The sequence below is a fragment of the Artibeus jamaicensis genome, unplaced genomic scaffold, assembly GCF_021234435.1.
Source record: "Artibeus jamaicensis isolate MK-2021 breed Jamaican fruit bat unplaced genomic scaffold, CSHL_Jam_final contig_3126, whole genome shotgun sequence".
NCBI classification, from domain to species: domain Eukaryota; kingdom Metazoa; phylum Chordata; class Mammalia; order Chiroptera; family Phyllostomidae; genus Artibeus; species Artibeus jamaicensis.
This window is the reverse complement of record NW_026521723.1, coordinates 5,508,975-5,526,211: the sequence shown is the minus strand read 5'-3', so window position 1 is coordinate 5,526,211 and position 17,237 is coordinate 5,508,975. Positions and strand designations below refer to the sequence as shown.

At 37.4% G+C, this 17,237-nt stretch overlaps 1 non-coding gene across 1 annotated transcript; it reads left to right on the top strand.

Moving 5' to 3' along the window:
* The first annotated feature begins 16,429 nt into the window (after positions 1-16,429).
* Positions 16,430-16,569, top strand: LOC119051932 (small Cajal body-specific RNA 11). The gene has a single exon (XR_005083032.2). It is a non-coding gene; the product is annotated as a small Cajal body-specific RNA 11 (non-coding RNA).
* Positions 16,570-17,237: the final 668 nt, after the last annotated feature.

The following is a 17,237-nucleotide window of genomic DNA, read 5'->3' as shown; positions in this document are numbered from 1 at the left end:
TCATGGATCATGCATATATAAGTTCTTTGGATTCTTCTTTTCTTATACTATTGTTAACTCCCCCTGTCTATTTTGTACCTACCATTTATGCTTCTTATTCCCTGTACCTTTTCCCCCACTCTCCCCACTCCCCCTACCCAATGATAACCCTCCATGTGATCTCCATTACTCTGATTCTGTTCCTGTTCTATCGTTTGCTTAGTTTTAGTTTTTGTTTTTTAGGTTTGTTGTTGATAGTTGTGAATTTGTCATTTTACTATTCATAATTTTGATCTTATTTTTTAGGTAAATCCCTTTAACATTTCATATAATAAGGGCTTGGTGATGATGAACTTCTTTAACTTTACCTTATCTGGGAAGTGCTTTATCTGCCCTTCCATTGTAAATGAGAGGGTTGCTGGATAGAGCAATCTTGGATGTAGGTCCTTGCCATTCATGACTTGGAATACTTCTTTCCATCTTCTTGCCTGTGAGGTTTCTTTTTTGAGAAATCTGGTGATAGTTTTATGGGAGCTCCATTGTAAGTAACTGTCTTCTTTTATTTTGCTGCTTTTACAATTTTCTCTTTATCTTGAACATTGGATAACTTAATTATGATGTGTCTTGGTGTATTCCTCCTTGGGTCCAATTTCTTTGGGACTCTGAGCTTTCTGGACTTCTTGGAAATCTATTTCCTTCACCAAATTGGGGAAGTTCTCCATTATTTTTTTCAAATAAGTTTTTAATTTCTTGCTCTTTCTCTTCTTCTTCTGGCACCCCTATGATTCAGATGTTGGAGCACTTAAAGTTGTCCCAGAGGTTCCTAAGCCTCTCCATATTTTTTGGAATTCTTGTGTCTTCATTTTGTTCTGGTTGAATGTGTATTTCTGCCTTCTGTTTCAAATCATTGATTTGAGTCTCAGTTTTCTTCCCTTCACTGTTAATTTCCTGTATATTTTTTTTTATTTCACTTTATATAGCCTTCACTTCTTCCTCTATTTTGCAACCATACTCATCCATTTCTGTGAGCATCCTGATTACCAGTGCTTTGGACTCTGTGTCTGTTAGGTTGGCTATCTCCTTGTCACTTAGTTCTTTTTCTGGATTTTTGATCTGTTCTTTTTGGGGGGCCATATTTTTTTCTCTCAGCACACCTGTTAGGGGCAGAGCATTATGTACTCACCAGGGTGGGGCAACCTACCTCATTGCCTTGTGGTGCCATATGTGGGGGAGGGGTCCAAGAGAGAACAGTGCCACTTGCTTGGCTCTCACCCTGCTTTTAGTCACTTCCTCCTCTACCCACAAGCAAATTGGTCCCTTCTGTTGCTGCTTCCTGGGTGGGTGTTTTTGTGTATGTTCTAGGACCCCATGGGTGTCTCCAAGGAATTCTTCTGTGAGGCTGGCAGTTTCTCCCACTGCTACAACCCCCATAGATTTTTACAGCCAGGTGTTTTGAGGCTTTAGTTTCCAGAGCTGGAACCTTGGGTTGTGTTGTCTGTCTCTTTCCCCTATTGTCCCTCCTGGCTTATTCACATGCAGATGTGGGACCTTCTGGCCCACCAGCCCCCACCTCACCCAGCCCAGTCTGTTGCCTTGCCACATGTCCTCTCCACCCCTTCTACCAGTCTGGATGAATGTTTCTTCTTTAACTCTTTGATTGTGGGACTTTCATACAGTTTGATTTTTCTGGCAGTTCTCATTATTTTTTATTTTTAAATTGGTTGTTGTCCTTGTTTTAGTTGTGCAAGGAAGCAAAGTGTATCTATCTATACCTCCATCTTGGCTGGAAGTCCACTTGTATAAAACATTATCCCCATCTTTCCTTTATATCTTGTCTAGGTTTATTTCAAATCCACTCATGTGATCTGTCAAGATGTGCCTAATTCCCTATTCTTCATTCTCTCAATTGCATTTATTTATTCAACAAATATTCCCTGAGTGCCTACTATAAATAAGGCAGTATTCTAGGTAAACCAGAGAATAAAACAGACTAAAATTCCTGCAATCATGGAGCTTACATTCTAGTCTAGGGGAGAAATGTAATGGATTAAAAAAAAAACGAGTGAATTAATTATATGGTGTGCAAAGTGGGAGAAGGGAGATATCTGGAAGAACAGAGCAGGGCAAGGGAGATGGTGTGGAGGTAGAGGTGTTGCAGTTTTAAGTGAGATAATCAGGATAGCTCTCACTGGGTCGTTCACATACAGAGTGTGTGGGAACTGCCTTTTTTCATGAAGTTGTACAGAGCTCACTATACTTGGGCAATTTTAGCAAAGTGAGTGGCTGGAATGCCTAAAAGAAGTGGGAAGTCATTACTTAATTTCTCAAATGCTATAGAAAAGCAGCAGAAAGAGGCTTAGTGATGCTTTCCCACTAGGTGGCAAAAACTGTATTTTGTTTGTTTGTTTGTTTGTTTGTTTTCTCCTTTTGACTTCATTCACCTCTAGTCTCCAAGGTCATAGAATCTTTATCCCCTGCTCCCCTGGATTTCAAGTCCTGGGACCTCTGGTGCCAGATAATGTTATCAATAAAAGATGAAGTATTAGAACTTCTTATTCTCTATCTTTGTGTTTTATGTAATAGAAACCCATTGCAACTCAAGGAAACATATAAATGATTATAAATCCATTATTGGATTTACTTAGAAAGTTTGTATTAAAGCATAGCAGCACAATTCTTTTAAAAGCCTGATGAAGTAGGAAGAATGCTGCGATGGGAGTCAGAAACCAGGCTCAACCTCAGCCTTACCACTGGGATTTGATAGCTCTGTGTCCAAGATTTTCTCACCGGCGAATTGGGGGTGCGGCGAGGTAGCCCTTCCACCTCTCTAATCTGTGAGTCTTTGACAGGCTCCAAGAATTTTTTTCCTCTAGAAACTAAAGCAGGTATAATGTGTGGGCCTATAATCTCCTGATATCTGCTTTATCGAAAACTGTAATTACAGTGATTTGTCCATTTTTGGATGAGAACAAAAGTGGGGTGGTAATTTTCCACATATTTTTGCACCTCTTTATCTTCCTTTATCAATAAAGAGAATGGATTCTTTCCACATACTGCTCACTAGTATGCCTAGAACGTCAAGGCCGAATTCGTAGCGCAAGCCCTTCTCACCATCACAAAGGAACAAATCTGCATGGGGGCCTATAGATCAGTGTCTCGGGGAATTTATTAAATATGGAATACTTGCTTGAATTGGTCAAGCCTGCCTACATTGACAAGATCAAATTTCAAGTCCCATAATACTCCAGATCTACTACTGATTTGGGGAAACTCCTCAAAGGTCATTGACCCTGCGAGGTCCACCCCGGGCTGCCGGTTGGCTACCTGCCTCTAATATTCCTATTTCTGAACTGTAACTTCGGCATTGGTGACCTCATAATATCATAAAATAATCTTCCACAGACAACTGTTAACATATTTACATTTTTATAAGAAGAAAAACTGCTCTATAAATAAAGCCCAAAACTGAAATTTAAAATTTAGTAAGGTTACCAGATAAAAATTACATTTGATTCCTTCAACAAAAACCATACTCTGTAGGTGGAATTACTGAACAAAGATGTAATTCAGAAAATATACTTTTGAATTAAAAAGGATTGATAGCAATAAATCAAAGTAAATGTGTTTTCTTTTAATGGCAGTTTTATTTTACCAGAGTGGGAATTCAAAATTGCTTAAATTGCCTGTAAGTTAGTGAGTAGGAAAAGCGCTTAAATGGTGAGAAAATGCACAACCAATGTTTGACCAGCATGCAAGGGGTGACAACAAAGAGAAAGGTGGTTCTGTGGGTGTCACAGCGAACCATGAACAGTTAGGCTACTCCGTACTGATTTTTCTAACCAGTGTGCAACAAACAAAAGCATCAACTTCATTTTAATCTTCCGCATTATTACATATCCTTTTGTAGAACTAGCCCTTGCACAATGTATCATTTCTTTTGTTTCACAATATTTCTGACCCTTTGCTTCTTATGTTGTCATTTCTGCTGGTTCTTCACTTCTGAATTACCTCACTGTTATATTATAGAAGTACTAAAATGTAGGTCAAAGTGTGTCTTTCAGAAATCACGGTAGGATCCTTAAAAGAAACAAATGTGCTTATTTGGTATAAAATGTTCTTTTCTCATACAGTACATTGTAATGATGACAATTGCTCACTGATGTTCTTTGGAGGAGGGCTACTGGAAATGTGCAACCTGGGTCGCAACGATGTTCTTCTGGTGAACTCTACAAACGCGAAAGCCCAGTGTTCTCAAGTGAATCACGCTACGGCCGGGCTTTATCACAAGCACACATGTGACTATTATCCAGCTCCACACCTGTATCCATAAGAGTGGACAACTACAAGGCTGCCCAACCAGGCTTGATAATTCATCGATCTGTTGGCAATGTAACATGGCAACTGGAAATCCTACTCCGAGAAAGTGGAAGAGCACTGGTTAGGAGTGCAGACACCTGATTCTAGTTGAACTCTGTGCCAGGTTCAACTCTGTGAACTCTGGGGGTTCACCTAACCTTCTGCAGGTTCAAGTTTTTCATCCATAAATGGATGAGGATGGACTACATCCACATAATCCCTTCCAGGTTTAAAATGTAGCAGTCCTACCCCATTTTGAGGGAGGGAAAAAAGCCTTTCTTTAAACAATTGATTAATCATCTATGTGAGATGATATTTTGAAAATAATTGTGGTCTAGATGATTGTAGTACTAGTATAGCAAATATGAATGCTCTTAGTGAAAATGACTGCATTTCTTTTTGTCCTATAAACCACTTTAAGCCTGAGCCTCCATCTTTGGCCTCCAGGCTGGCAAGAGATTGAATCAGTGATTATTGAGACTCCCCATCCCTGCAAGGGTTCGCGTAAAATTGTTCAATTCTACTAAAAGCCAAAGATCCTGGAAAGCCAGTCTTGTTTCTCCTGGGATGTATGCCAGCCTAAGAGGACCTTTTTGTCTCGGGTGTTCTGACGCTTCAGTGACACTGCTTGGGCAATGCAAGTCTGGGTGAATCTTATGTCTGTGCCTGGGACCCAACTCTGGGAGGAACTGCAGTCCAGGGTCACCTGCCCCAGAGTCCCTCTACCCTTGACCTCTCTTAGGCTGGAGAACAGCCCTCCTTTTCCTTGTTGCTGCTTTCAAAGGCCTTTCCCTTTCTCTCTTCCCTGTGTGGAATTTATGCTCACCTTCAGTGAGCATAAACTCTTCAGTGACATTTGATTTTTCATCCAAGTTGGAAAGGGAATTTGCCTTATGTAGCTTCTTCTTGATCACACAAATGCCTCTGAAGAAAGGAAATACAAAATCTTAGGCTTACGTCTGAGATTGAGAACAGAGAAAAAAACAACACAGTCCAAAACATAAATTAATATTTAAATAAATCATCCTGCCTTTCTAGCAAATAATTCAAAATGTAGTTCCACTTATGGGGACATAGATTTATATTTTTATTATAATGTTTTTATTAATAGCTTTATTAAGATGCAGTTTATATACCATTCAGTTAACCTACTTAAGGTGCATGTATTTAAGTGAGTTTGAGTAAAGGCAAATTTAATTAGAGGGTGTAGCTGGAAAAAATGATGAATGTTTTAAAGGGAACTTCTGAATACCTTCGAAGGTTTAAGAGGTGCTAGCATTTTTGTTACATAAAATTTCAATAAAATATTTCATGTTATAGGACGTTATCAGGTATACAACAATATTAAAAGTTTCTCTACTGTAATGTTCACTGAAAGGGGCAGACTACGAAATTGTGAATATAAAATGACCACACTTGCATGGGTAAAAGGACAACAAGAATTTAGTAGAATCTGGCTAATTTTGGATGGTCAAATTTAGGGTGTATATTTTCCATTTTTATGGAATATTACACTACTCGATTCATATGTGTATTTTTGCAGTGAGAAAAGAAACTTTATATGTGAACCTTTGGACCTTTTCTCCTTTTTCGAAACTCTCACAATGGGCACTACTCATCAGGTGCGACTTGGGTTATTTGGACAGCTCCCCAACGATGACAATGTACTGCCTTTGTACACTGCTTTATAGCTTCCAAATTGCATTTAAGAACATTCTCTCATTTCATCGATCAAAAGGTAGTGAGTTTACTGAGGAAACTCAAAAGTTGGGGAAGCCAAGGAAAGCAGAAGGGCCTCTTAAAAGGACCTCTGAGTGCTAGGAATAGCTGTCACCTGACGTTATGGAAGAAGGAGGGAGTTGGGGGCCGAAGAACCCAGAGCAGTTGCAAGGGGCCATCACCGACCTGAGAGCAAAGGGAGATGGTGGGGCTGGGGACATGGGATTTTATACACATTCCTGTGCCTTTCTATGGCATCCTCAACTGCAGTCAGGTGAGCAGTCGTTCAAAGAGAGATTGTTCAGAGGAGAAAGAGGAGTGAGGAGTAAGGAATCTCATTTCAGTGAGAGTGAGTGCGAGAGATGGAAGGAGACAAGCAAACAGTCTTATGTCAGGGGTATCTGTGAATCGGGCATCTGTAAGTCTGAACCTGCTTGCCTTTGAAATAATTGGAGAGTGGTAGGCAACACGGGTTTAGGTACAGTCGATGTCATATAAATTTTCAGAGAAATGGAGTTTCACTTCTTCCAATATAATGGGAAGATTGACAGCAATAAGCAAGATGAAGTAAATGAAAAATGTAACTCTTGGTAGACCCACATTTTACATTAAGATTATAAACACTTCAAAATATATACATATCTTGATATTATTGCTGGCTCCTAACTAAACATAAAGTTCTTCATTTTTATTTTACCAGATGCCTTATAAGCAAAGCTATGAAGGTTCAGAGAGAAAACCATATCATCTATTTTACTTAGTAGTAATAGCTTATTTATCAGAATCATTAAGTTATCACAGACTATATTTTGTGTACATGAGAACTTTTCAAAGTAACCACTATTAACTGTTATCAGAATCTCTAGTACTCTAAAAGTACTTGGTGTTGAAGCCTAGGCAAGCATTTGAAAGATGCCTAAATGCCATAACCATTAATGTAATGTTATTACAAGTAAAGAAATAGAATATAGAGAGGAATCAGGGAGGCGCGCTACACTGGAATATGTAACTGCTGCCTTCAGCACAGACAGACTGGAAAACTTCAGATCCTGATATGCTGCGAAATTCCTGGGATGAGAAATTCTGTCAGTTCTTTCCAGGCTCAGCTGGAATCCAGCTTCCTTAAGGAGGCCACACCAACCACTCCTGTCTGCAGTGACCTTGTGCTCATTTAAATGCATCACTCCTATTAAGGGTTTCTGTAGGTTGACAGTTGTAACAGGCACCCCTGGTGCTCTTGTCACATCCCTTTGACCCACCTTTGAATTCAGCTGCAGCTCCAGTGCAAGCTCAAACTCACTTTACCCACGGGGCATCCCACCTCACCCACCTCGAGTGCAGTTGCTCACGACAGGGCTTCTCTGATATAAGGCGACTGGTGCTGTGGACAAGCCCAGGCTGGAAATGTGGGAGAATAATTGTTCCTAGTGAAAACCCTTCATCTGTGGGCTGGGAACCAGTGGATAAATGCTTTTGCCTGCTGTTTTCAGTGGGCATATCTATTCTGTATGCTTCTTAGATATCCTGGCAGACGTGAGCCCCCATTGTCTACAGCACAACAATGGGGGCTACAACAATGACCTCTAAATGGCACTATCATATTGGCTTTTCCTCTTTTTCTCATGCATTTTCCCTACTTCCTCACTCCTGCTTCCTGGGACCAAGGTTAAGATACATTGTCTTAACTAAGTACTTGCCTCAGGTCTGCTTTGAGAAAAACCCAAACTAAGGCCACAGTAATACACTAGTTTGCATTGTCCTTTTTTAAAATTAGGTTAACCTTTAAAAATCTTGTTGATATAAGTCTTGCTTCCACAAGTAGATTATAGTCTTCTGAGGGTAGCAAGAATTTCTTATACATTTTATCATGCCTTGTATATGGTACGCTTGTATTAGTAAATATTATTAAATAAGAACTAAAGATGGTGTATGGACATGCCATCAATTCTTTTGAGAACTTCTGGTGACACCATGTCTAGATTCTTGTAAAAACTCTGGATGTTTTTCGGCATTTGCCTAGGGAATGGGGATTTGATATTCCTTATGTCTTTCCGGCATGTGAATCCCTCCCTCGTAAAATGAGCAAACCTTATCTTAGGCACTGAAATATTAGCAACTCACTTTCTAAGCCTCCCTTGCAGCTGTGTCATAGAGTCCACCAATCAGACTCACCCACTCTGGGCCCTGAGTCAAATTCAGGATGTGAAGAAACAGGGACTACTCAGAATCCGGCCTGCTAACGGGACAGGGGAAGTTACAGAGGCAGCCACACTGTGAGGCCAGTTCTGCAGCAGGTTTTGGGGCACCGTGCCTGGCAGGATAGCTTCTGGTCCTGGTTGACCAGGCTTCTTGTACATACCATGAGCTACTGAATGTTTTTTGAGTGATTTTTTTCTGAGTGAATTAACCAGAGTAGCAGTTTGTGTTTCCAATAAGACCTTTAGTTGATTCATTTCCAAGGAACCTTGAGAATAGTTATTTTAGGTTGCTGGTGAGAAATGTCTAGCAAACTCCAGTGGGGATGAGTGGGGGATGCAACATCTCCTGATGAATTCTAATACATTTTATGAAACCATGTATCATACCTAAGCAGAATGCCCGGAAACCTCCCTGGTCCTCATACAACCCAATCTGAGGACTCTGGATGTTGGATGCTGTTGAGAGGAAAAAATGCAAGAGGGTCATCCACTCTGGCAAGCAGGAGGAAGCATGCATTGGAAGTCAGAAGAATGGGGTAGGAGGAACACTTTGTAAAACTACCATTCATTTCCTTTAGCTGCACTGGAATTGCTGCCAGATATTTCACAAACAGAACACACACACACACATGCACACACACACACACACACACACACCTGCAAAGATAGTACTTCAAATTCAAAAGACAATTGATGATTAACGTGCCCAATATCTCCAAGTTGGGAAAATTCACGTTAGAGAACAGGATTCACTCGCGTGCTGAGAATGATCTCATTAATGAATATTATAAATAATAAAAGATCTGTAAAGGCTAGGCCATTATGGACACCATAGACTTATCAGACAATCATAAAACAAATAAAGCAAAACCACATTTATTATTAGCTTTTTTAAAGCGTATAATTCAGTTCCTCTAAATTCCCACCCCCCAAAATGCTTAACATTGTCTACAGATTTTGAAAATATATTTAGTTTAACTTATAAATTATCAAATAATGAATATATTATTATATTTTAAAAAGAAATACATCTACCTCATGCTTTCCACTAAAATGTAATTAATAAAATAACTGGGGCTGGATAAAAAGGGTAGAATAGAGGTGACCATCTGATGCTCACTTTGAGAAGAATCTGTTCAACATAAAATCACTGCAAGACATACTAGGGGAAAGATTGGTTACATATTCAATACATAGTTAAGATACTTGCTATAGAAATTTTTAAATTTTGCACACTTATTAAAGTAAAATGAAAAAAAATAAAAGTATATGAAAAATCAGTTAATAGCCATAATATAAATAACTTCTAGAAATTATGTAACAATATGTTGCTCTCAATTTTTAAAAAAAGAAGGGTACATACAAATAAATACTTAATTTCAAAAGGACTAAACATGAAAACCTACAATAATTACAAAAAATTAAAAAAATACAAATGTAAGTAAATAGTATTTTCAACAACTAAGTTGGCATTGTTTTCAAATCATTTTATAGCTGAGTATGCATTAGAATGCTATTCTCATGTTGGAGTACAAATTAGTTCAGGTTTTTGAAAGAAATTTGGCAATAGTTTCAAAAAACCATAGAAATATTTGTATGCTTTGATCTACTATATCCTCCTACTAATGTATTTTAATGAAACAATGAGAGATGTGCATAAATATTTGTAAGAATGTTTATCTTAATAGTATTTTAAATGCAAAAATTAAAATATCACAAATGTCCCATTAACTTGATGAGTCATTGATGGCTTGTTCATATGATAGAATATTATCAGCCAATAAAACATGTTTTGGAAAGGCATTTAATGACCTAGGAAAATGCACACAATGTTACATCGAATGGTAAAAGCAGAATATGAAAGTTTATACATAACAGCTTTATCTAAATTTCAGTTTTTTAAATGTTCATGGATAAAAGTACTAGAAATTACATGAAAATATTAACAGTTTTATCTCTGATTAGTAGGATGTTGAATAATTTCTAATATTTTCTTTATAGTTTTGTGTTCGTTAACTACTCTATAATTAATGATAATATTTTAAAAATAACATCTTATTATTAAAAGCGTAATTCTTCAACTATTTTCCCACATGAAATAACATTTAGTGGCATGATCTGCCTTCCATTGTACTAAGGAATTGGGAACAACTATTCATTTAGTCCATTTTAAGAACTTTTGAATTAAGTAGAGCAGGTGTTAATGATCCCAGTTAGAAGAGAAAGAAATTGAAGATTAGAGAGACTAAATGATTTGCCAGTATTCAGTTAGTTCAACAAGCATTTTCTTTTTAGCATATAGTAATTACTGTGAATGGGATTAGGCATTAAAGCATTAGGAATAAAAGATTAAAAATCATTCCCAAGAGTGTGTATTCTTATAGTAGGTGATATTATGTTTTAAAAAATTGATATTTTCAATTAGTATGATAAGTGCTGGCAGAGGTTTGCAGTAGGAACTACAGGGAAAAATATTAGTTTGAACCACTCCAAGTTGCTGATATTCAACTATTTTTGACCTACAAAAAAGGCATTTTCATATCATTCATTCTAATGCACCTGAACCAGAAAGATGATGATGGCTGAGCTGAGTCTTGATGAGGAGGGAGAAGATTACCAAATGAATGTGTATTCATTGTCAGGGTCAAATCAGAGACAAAAATCATACAGTGAATTGAACAGGGCAAGTTTGATATAAAGAATCTGGGTATCTGATTAAGGAGAAACTGACTAGAAAGAAGTGAAGAGAGAACTCTAAAGAATGTAGAAATAGCAGATGCAAGAATCAGCAGCAACCCAATGCTAAAATGGAATACCCAAGGAAGAACTCCTCTCTACCCCCAGTTTGAGATCCAGAAAAGGTTACACTCTTGATTTACTGAATGGGAGAGAAGTTGCTGTGATGGGAGTCCTGGGAATACACCCTGGGGGTGTGAGGGGAAAGCTGTTCACAAGAAGTACCTCACTAAGGGCACTCTGTTAGCAAACAGTTCAACCAGTGCTTAGGAAAGCTGCCTGTGGCTCCGGGCTGCTGACAGCCTTGCACTGAAGAAGCTTCCTGAGTGCTGGAGCCTGGTGCTGGTGAAGCCACCCACACTACAGCAGGTGGGTGCTTGGGAAGTCGTGTGCCCTACAGGAGCCAGACACTGGGGATGCTGTGAGTGCTACAGGAGTCAGGTGCTGGAGAAGTCTACTGAAGAAACACACCAGAAACCAGAAGGAAAATCCATTTATCTTGCAATGTCTCTCCATCACCTGTATTGCCAAAGTGTAGCATTATGTCAGCTGATAAATAAAAACTATTTAAAAGGCCCAGCTGCATTTTTCCATGGCAGGTAATAAAAAGTGACTTTGGAACTGAGGTCATAAATTACTAACTAACTAAATTAGTAAATTAGTAAATTAGTGTGGAAATAGTCTTCAGCTAACAAAAGAGCGTGAGAGAAGACATGTAAAGAGGACTTCCATACCTGATAGCAAGATCGACTCGGATACCCAGGCTGACACTCCCAGTATAAAATAAACAAACAAACAAATAAGATCCTAAATATGCTAGATTAAAAAAATAAGAAACATGTTTAAACACATCAGCGATGTGGCAAGAGTATATGGAATATGTTGATGCTAGAACTAAGTGACAGCATGAACTTGAACACTGAAAATGTCCATTAGCGGCAATCTCTAAATCTTTTAAACTCGAACTTCACTTTTTGGGTCTTGAGGAGTATGGAAAGATTAATTCCAAAGTCTTCTCAAACTGGGGAGTCTTTGTGATTCTTACATTTCACTAGGATATAGAATATTCAGTGCGAAAGTAGACACTGATGGAGAATCTGTACACTTATTCAGTGTGACAGTGAAATAAACCCACATTATTGCCCATTTCCTAAGGGAACCGCGAGAAAACTTTGGTATTGGTTGAGGGAGGAAAACTGTCTCCTTAAAATTCATAACCACAGCCAACCCCAATTCACACACCCACATGATCTGAAAAACTTGAAGGTGAATTTCAAATTTAAAGTAATGCCAAGTTAGTAGTGTTCTCCAGGGTTTGGAAAAAGTAACCACAAATCCTCTCAAAAGGAAGGTACCTTCAATCCAGGCATCAAAAAATTTCTACAGTTAAACCCCAAGAATTCCTACGTCACCATCAAAAATCACAAAATATATAAGGGAGCACGGCCACAATGAGCAAGGACCTACAAAATCAATAAACCTGCAAAAGCTTTAACTATTTTAATTATCAACACGGTTGGTATATTTAATATGTTTAAAGAAATAAAACACTAAAAGATGACTAACATAATTTGAAAATGAATCACATAGAACTTCTAGATGTGAAAGGTGTCATATTTAAAAAATATAGTGGTTGCTGCTAAAGTCAGAATTAGTAAACTGGAAAATAGTACTAAAATATACAGTGTAATACAAAGATATAAACAGGCAAGAAATATGAAAAGACATTGAGACATAAAAATGACAGAGTTAGAAGATTTAACATATACCATGGGATTCCTGAAAGAGGTGAGAGGCAGGATGGCACAGTAGCAATATTGGAAGAGTTAATGGTAGAGAGCTTTACAGAACTAATGAAAACCTGTAGCCAAATATTCAAAATGCATGAACAGGATAAAATTAAAAAAAAAAAACTCGCTCAGCCACCTCATAGATAAATGTAGAACACCAGTGCCAAGGAAACTCTTAGAAGAAAAAAGGCAAAAAGAAAAAGAGAAAGAAGCAGATCACCAAGAAATGATGATTAAACTGAGAACAACCATGGAAGGCAAAAGAAAGTAAATGATTTTAATATGATGAAACAAAAGAATTTTCACCCTGGAATTGCATGCCTGTAAAAATATATTTAAAAACAAGGTCCAAATGAAGACATTTCAGACAAATAAGAACTGAGAGTTTGCAATCAATAGTCCCTAACCTAAGGAAATTCTAAGATATGGGCTTCAGCCCTGACTGGTGTGGCTTAGTGGATTGAGCATCAGTCTATGAATGAGAGGTTTGTGGTTTGATTCCCGGTCAAGGCACATGCCTGGGTTGTGGGCCAGGTCCCCAGCTGGGGATATGTAAGAGGCAACCTCTCAATCTTCTCTCACATACTGATGTTTCTCTCCCTCTGTTTCTCCCTCCCCTTTCTCTAAAAATAAATAAATGAAATCTTTAAAAAAATTGAAAATAAAATAAAATATGTGCTTCAGATGGAAGAAAGTGATTCCCAATCAGTGGTCTGAGATTCAAAAAGAGATGATAAAACAAAATGTAAAAATATGGGATAATCTAATTAAACCCTGTAAAAGATAATTTGAAGGGCTAACATAAAGATGTATTGAAAATAAACAGTTACAAATTGTAAAGGACTATCAGAGTGTTCTAGAGACTTTATTAGTAGGAGGATGGCAAAGATATTGATTAATTTTAAATTTTATAAGTTAGATATTATGGTCAAATTTCTGCAGTAAGTACAGAAGTAATGGAAATAGAGTGGGCTTATCTGTATTTTCAGATTTTTCTTCTATGTTTATTTATTATTTAGTTAATAAAAAATAACCCTCCAAACTAAGATTGGAATACTTTACTTCTATGAAAAAATTCAGATGTGTAAAGGGCTTTGTGAATGGCTTGATCTGGGCTTCATCACTCCAGTTTCTTTTTACGATTATCTCACCTAACTTAGTTATGTCTGTTTCACTTTTTATAACAAAATGGCTGCAGAAGTTCTAGAGATTCCATATGTATGACTTGGATTCCAGAGTAAGAGAAAATTTTTTTTTTGCTTAACTGACAACCAGAAGTTTAGCCCTCTCCCTGATGGGACCCACACATACACCATTCACCATGGCCAGGGGGATGTCACACACAGACCGTCGACTGCCCGCATTGCACAACCCTCTCCACATCCGACTGGGCCCAAGTCCGGTGAGCTAAAGAAAATAACATGGCTGTTTTGATGATTAGCATCCCTCTATCAGTCATTTACTCCATGTATGCTCACTGAAACTGCAATTTAGTTCTAAATCTCACTTTCTAAACTTCTAAAATAATTTTAATATGAAACCGAGCTTGCACTTCTAGGATAAACCCCACCTTGTTATGATGAAATATCCTTTTTGTTTATGACTGGATGCAACTTTCTAATGTTTTGTGGAGTCTGTAGGGATCCAGTTTGTAGTTTTCTTGTAATGTTTCTGTGTGCTTTGGTCTGATAGTAATGCTGTGCTCATAAGGTGAATTGGGAAATATCCTCTCTTACACCTTTATTTTCTTCAAGAGCTGGTTAGTTTTGTTGTTATTTTTTAAATATTCAGTAGAATTTATTAGTGAAGCCATCTGGACCTGAATTTTTCTTTAAGAGAATATGTCTAATTTATAGAATTCTAGTTATTTAAGAAACATAGGATGATTCAGATTTTCTCTTTCTTCTTTTGTTAGTTTCGATCATTTGTACCTGTCAAAGAATATGTTGATTTCATATAAGTTGTTAAAATTATTGGAATGAAAATGGTAATTTTTCCTTATGTCTTCTAAAATCTGTGGGATCTATAGTGATGTTTTCTCTTTCATTCTTTTTTTTCATTTTTTTAAAGATTTTTATTTATTTATCTTTAGAGGGGAAGGGAAGGAGAGAGGGAGAGAAACATCAATGTATGGTTGCCTTTCGTGCATCCCCTGCTGGGAACTGGCCTGCAGGGAACCGGCCTGAAACCCAGGAATGTGCCCTGCCTGACTGGGAATCGAACCGCGATTGTCTGGTTCGCAGGCCCGCGCTCAATCCACTGAGCTACACCAGCCAGGGCTTCTTCATTCTTGATATCAGTAATTTATGTTCTTTTTCTGAAAGTTTTAAAATACTTTAAATGACGATATATACCTCCATATTGCATAATTTCAAATGTTAAGAAGCAAATGATGTAAATGAGGCTTGACTACTACTGAAAGTCACATCTGTAGATTTAATACAAAGGAAATCTAAGAATGTTGGGGTTTCTTGAAGTTGAAAGAAATTAACTGTTAGTTAATCAATGGTAGTAATATATACTTGGTCATGATAACTCAAAATAGGATTTTTGGCATGTGATTGTTAAGTGAATAAATGGGTAAATGCCATTATTGCATAACGAAGGAAATTAGATTGATACTTGATGAATATTCATGGAATCACTGCAATGTAATTAAAACTTCACCTTGCCACATGTGTTATTTTTCTAAAACACAAATATGCTTTTATAAATCTTCAGATTAAAAAACTTTAAAAATTTAAAAAAATAAAATTTTAAAAAGCTTTCAGTGGTTTTCCATTGTCTTTATGATGCCTTTGAATGCCTTGCAGTTGTACCATGGTCCCATCTTGCTTATCCTGCTTTATTTTTAATCTCTTTCCCCAATATATTGCAGCCATTCTAGACAAAATCCTTTTCCTAATTTAATTATTTTTCCTCATTTTAAAAATGTTTTCTCATGTTCTCTTTTGCGTGAATTTTTCTTTCTTCCTTCAAGGCCAAATTCAAAGGTCATGTCATATGCCATTTTCCATGTCTCACTCCTAGAATAATTAATAGTTTTTTTCTGTTCTCTCATGGGATTTCTTCATCTTTCTAGTATCATACACATGTCAAAATAAGGTTTAGAAGGTTTAGTCACTGCTCCTTTATGAATAGAAGCTCTTTGAGGACAGTGATTATCTTACTCATTATTGTCCTCCAAACTTCTAACACAATGCTCTGATTATTGTAGGACCTCAGCAAATGGTATGTGATGCAAAGATACATTATGATTCATAATCCAAAATCACACTCTCATTCATGGAATAAACTAGGATTTTATAGAGGAAGACACTTCCAATCTGGATCAACTAATTTATAAATATGAGGGGTTTTTTTCCACAATGAACAATCCAAGTATAAGTTCAGTTGAGAAAGGATTATCATTTCCATGTACAAAAGGAACTGTACCCATCAAATCAATTATAAAATAATTAGAAGTTATACCAGCTGCTGGATGAACAGCAATAATACACTGTTAATTTTTCAGGTCAACATTATGACCTCGGATGGGAGTTTGCAAATGGCTTATTACTACATTATAAATGTAATCCCAAGAATGTGTTGAAAAATTGCTAAAAAAGTATACTGGGAAAAACATAGTAATACTATTAAAATCTACCAATATTGTCCTGGCCTCTGCTTACTCTGCTCCCTGGTGCTCAGTTGTAACAGGGGAGTCTGGCAGGACACACAACGATCTCCCTCTCAGTTTAGGAGGGCCGTCCTGAGTATATGGCTGGCTCTTAAAGGTACACGAGGGCAATAAGAAAAAAAATCTACCTATAGACTAGACATTCTGCTGTCGATGGGCATATAAAATTGTGGTATTTATTGGTATTTCCATTTTGCTAAGCATAAATATTATAAGAAATACACAGAGGTCAAGCAAATATGTAGGTCAGATTAAGGAATGAAAACACAAGTGACATTCACAGCACATCGAAGTGATGCAAATCATTATCTCAATGGCTCCATTTAATTTTCAGTTACTTAAGAATACAGGGTGGGGCAAAAGTAGGTTTACAGTTGCGAGGACACAAAACAGATTATTATTTTAAAAAAAATTTTATTTACTTATTTTTCAAGTACAGTTTTCTGTCTATTTCTCCCATCCCAGCCCAACCCGCCCTGTGCTCCCCACCTCCCTCCCATTTCCACCCCCCTTAGTTCTTGTCCTTGTGTCCTTCATACTTGTTCCTCGAAATCCCTCCCCCTTTTTCCCCTTAAATTCCCTCTCCTCTCCCTTCTGGTCACTGTCCACTTGTTCTCTATTTCAGTGTCTTTTGTTTTTATTCTGCTTGCTTGTTTGTTTTGTTGTTTAGCTTGCCGTTAAAGGTGAGATCATATGGTATTTGTCTTTCAATGCCTGGCCTATTTCACTCAGCATAATGCTTTCCAGTTCCACCCATGTTGTTGCAAAGGGTAGTAGCTC